We start from the raw sequence: 4464 nt of genomic DNA on the forward strand, positions 1-4464 counted from the left end.
TTTAGTTGGTACCTCCACTCTTTCCGGCATATTTTTCAGGATTGTAGGCTTGTATGACACCTTTATAGTCAGTAAATGAATCTGACAGGTTATTTGTAATGTGTTACAAATCTTCTGAACGCATGGTTCAGATCTTTGAGTACGTGGATTTGAGGCAGAAATGTGTTGAACATTCCACTAATTTCCTGGCATTCTTTATGGTACTTGAAATCTCCCCCTAATGCCTGGAAATGTTCCTCATTGAATTAGCATACTGACCTTGAATAACTCCCCATGCGAGGGGCCTAAGGTATTGACGGAAATACAATTATTCCTCACATAGATCCCAACTATATGTTGAGGGGCCAATGATGTATGCCGGGTGGTGATATCGGTATGCAACTGAATTACCGCAGATAGGAAATACTTGATAGATATCCACATATCAAAGATAGAGGGGAATAATATTATGCAGTTCTGTCACGAGCGTGTAAAACTGCATGACTCCAACGTAAAGTTGGCAAGTTGCAATTCCAATGTAAAGATAATGCATTGAGCTTAACTCTTTGGATAGGATTCTACCAAACCATTTTGAGTCTAGACATTAGGACAAATTGCTAAACTTCAATCCAAAGGCCATAGAGAAAGCCCTCAAGGAGAATTCTGCAATGTTGTCCATTCGATTTGCTTGAAATCGATGTAAGGTAATGAGCCAATGGTTTCGTGTGAATAAAGAACGCACTTAAGACCATCATGTAGATATGTCTTTTAGAACCATGGAATACTTGAATAGTCTACTCAATGGCTGGGAAGAGCCACTTACCTCGACTTGATGCATTCAAGGAGTCTGAGTGGTTCAGCGTAGACTTTAAGGTGTGCGAGCCTTAAAATTAGCTTCCCTGTATCACTTGTAGTGCACATAAAATCCAAATGTTATTAGAATTTAGCATCATAATAAACATAAACTATTGGAATTGCTGATAGTTTTAGTTTCAACTCAATGTCTCGATGACCAAGGCTAGTATGCCAAGTTTGTCATGTACAAGACATTCTGGAAAACCATATCATACACAACATGTGCTACGGGTTGTGTCGTATGTGTAGTACAATCCAGATGATACACAGGGAATGTGCTTGCCATATCCGTTGCATATGGTAAAGAGAAGTTATTTCTCGTTGTTGTCATCATAAGATCGCTATGGAAACTATTTTGATGGATACCTTCATAGTTTAGTCGGGTACGGGTTAAACCTGGGAAGCAATAAAGCATCCCGACATTACGCGAGTACCCACAGTGATAGTAAAATATGACTCGAGTTGAGCCAACAAATACCTCATCCCGTCAAGCGATTTAAATATCTCCTTTCTCTCAATGAGAGTGGAAACATTGGACTTCCTTGAGTATAAAGTTTCTGGTGCATATGTTCACAAGGCACATATCATTTTCCATCGGATTGACTCCCATAGAAGTCTATATATAGACATGAAGATTCTCAATATGAAAATCATTGTCAGATATATTGAATACATAGAAATGTGTTTGTATCAAAGTGCTGATACAATATATTGTGATATACAATATATGATGACAACAATAATCATGTTCTTATTAGAACATCATAAATGGAGATAAATAAATAGATCATTAAGGAGACTAAGGGACTAAATGCATAGTTGGCAAACATGTCGGTAGATGCATATTCAACCATCATGCTCTCCATGTTCATAGGGTCTTGTGACAGCTTGATGGTGTCAGGTTGAGGGTTTGAACTGAGTTTAAAACCATTACCCTTGATGTCCTTTGCGTCTCAGTGGCGTGGCTTAGATTGCACGCGCTATCCCATGGGATGCAAGACTGAACTTGATGTTCATGACCCGCTTAAGTAAGTTGTGGCCATTGAGGGCAAGAGCCTCAAATTGTTAGCCAACGGTTACTTATAGGGCCAAGCCAGAGATAATTAATTTACAAGAAGTAAATTAAAAACCATCATGGTTTTGTAATAAGAATGCAAAATTTTGACTCAAGTGTAAAACTTGAAAATGCTCAACCTCAATTGTGGGAACATAACACATTGAAGATCGTACAGATCTCATAGTAATAGAGATAGGCTGCACATGGGCAGTAGATCCAACTCATTACCTTTTGTTTTCCTAATATAATGAGGGAGATGTTATTGTAAAAAATTTACAAGTTTGTTGTGCGGGAGAAATCAATCTCGACCGCTGTGACATGTTCATGAAGAATGGCAATGTGGTAAACACATAAAACATATCATCTCCGGTGAAAAACTGGTAATTTATTTATATTACAGATTGTGTAATATAAATACATTTTAATGTTGCAAAATTAATAGATCTCAAGAAGGTGGCTCGAAATTATTAGTGTGAATCTCAAATTGCTAAGATGACACCTTGAATTTTGCATATGTATTTGCAAGAAATTGAAAATCTCAATTGCAAATAGACGTATTAATCTCAACATGTGGTTAACATGGAAATATATACATCATAGAAATATTTCGGAATACCTCGTACTCAACAGAGAAACAATACTGCAGAGGTACCGAATTTATCTTTGCGAGAGATAAACAATCTCAGTTGCAAATAATAGATGTGATGAATCTCAACATGTAAGAAACATGGAAATATATTACATCACTTTCTGGAATACAAGGTACTCTACAGAAAACCACTACTAATGTAATGAATAATAATGATGTTGCAAACTTGATGCTCAAGTGTAAAACTTGAATTGTATAGACCTCAAATTGAATGAGATGATCTTGTATCAAGTTGCAAGATAATTAAGCAGAGTGAATTAATATTTTGCGAGAGAAAATTGATCTTAACCGCAATGATATTATTGTGCGAGAAAAAGAAATTTCTCAATCGCAAATGTTGTGCAAGAAAACTTAATCTCAATCGCAAAACAATGTCGTTGTACTAGTAGGACATGTTATAGGAATCGCTAAAAAGCAAACACATTGAACATGCCACATACAATAACCACATATTTTCTGGAATGTTACTCTCAACAGAAAATGCAGTAATTAACAGGGTGTAAAACAGGAAAATTACACTGCTAGAACTGCTGTTAGATTTAAGCAAATAATGCAAATTAGCAGGAGCTCCTGGTGGCTCAACCGCATGCAAACATGCCACGTAGGCAGCTTGGTCAACCCAACGGATAAGGAAGAGTAGACAGGGATATCCACAGAAGGAGTAGATTCGATCCCCAATCCACATGACCAAGACTGGAGGGACTCCAGCCGCGCTCTTCCTCGGAGGCACCTACGGCTGGTCGTCCGCATCACGGGCGACGGGAGGAACTCCAGCCACGCTATTCATCGTCAGAGTCGTCGAGGAGGCGGATGCCAGGCACGGCCCGAGCGCTGTTGGGCCCCAAGTTCTCTCGCGGGCAGTGCGGGTGGTCGACAGCGGGCTGCGGTTGCTCGACACTGTGAAGGCGGAGGCCACGAGGCGCCAGCGAGTGCCAGTGTGCGGCGAGGGCGCCGCGGCGGCGCGAAGCCGGGCGAGGCCTGGTGCAGGGTGGGCGCGCGCGAGGGTGGCCTCGGCCTGGCGCAGGGGCCCGACCACGGGTGTGGCGCGGGCACGGCCGTGCGGCGGGGGCGCTTTGGCGCGACTGCATCAACATCGACGACTGCGGCGTCGGAGGAGCCGCTCATGACGCGCATGCCGAAGGGCGACCCTGTAGAGGGCCGGCGCCACCGATCCGCGCGGATGCGCGTTTCCGTCGCGGGACGCGAAGCCGGTGGTTCCGGTCGCCCAGTCAAGCGCGGGATCGAGGCCAGACGCTGATGGCAAGATGGCGATGAGCGCCACCACCAGTCCAGCGAAGATGGTAATGAAGTGAGGCATCCTACCTTTTTTTGATTCATGCTCTTTAAGGTTCGATGGATGCACATACATGGCGCATGTCCCTGCAACCCTGTTCTTCATTCTCTCGTTTATCCCCTGTATTCCTGTAGGAATCGAAGTGACAGTTAGAGACCGAGAGATTTGTCGTCGTGGCCGTGCACGGCGCGAAGATGCCGATTGGAAGCACTTTCGCCGGGCTGAGGAAAGCATGCTGATAACGTGTTGAGATGTAAACGAGAGACAATCGAATAAATGATTGGACTGTGGATTCCATTGAATGATTCTCGGTATATATACTAGGGGAACAGACACGATCCAGAGATGCGACTGTTCGTAGAGATGCAAGGGGAGAGGCGCGACGGTTGCCAATGCAACCGACCTACCGATTACAATGGGAGGATTATCTCTTTATAATTAACCTATTAATTTAATCCTAACAGGCGGCATCGGGTGGTGAGTCGAGGGGTGGGGAGAGATGCGTGAGGTGGGTGTTTTGAGTAAAAAATAAAGAACGAGAAAGTTTGAATGAAAGGTGATCCATAAGTCTTTATTGATGATAGAAGTGGGGTATTTATACACAGGCGGAAGTACACATGGTGCTTGGCG

General features: G+C 43.0%; 1 long non-coding RNA gene across 1 annotated transcript; it reads left to right on the forward strand.

The window, feature by feature from the left end:
- Positions 1–3305: 3305 nt before the first annotated feature.
- On the forward strand, positions 3306–4129 carry LOC123161181 (uncharacterized). Its single transcript, XR_006480603.1, has 2 exons — positions 3306–3849; positions 3969–4129. It is a non-coding gene; the product is annotated as an uncharacterized lncRNA (long non-coding RNA).
- Positions 4130–4464: the final 335 nt, after the last annotated feature.

Source organism: Triticum aestivum, chromosome 1A, assembly GCF_018294505.1.
Source record: "Triticum aestivum cultivar Chinese Spring chromosome 1A, IWGSC CS RefSeq v2.1, whole genome shotgun sequence".
Lineage (NCBI taxonomy): Eukaryota > Viridiplantae > Streptophyta > Magnoliopsida > Poales > Poaceae > Triticum > Triticum aestivum.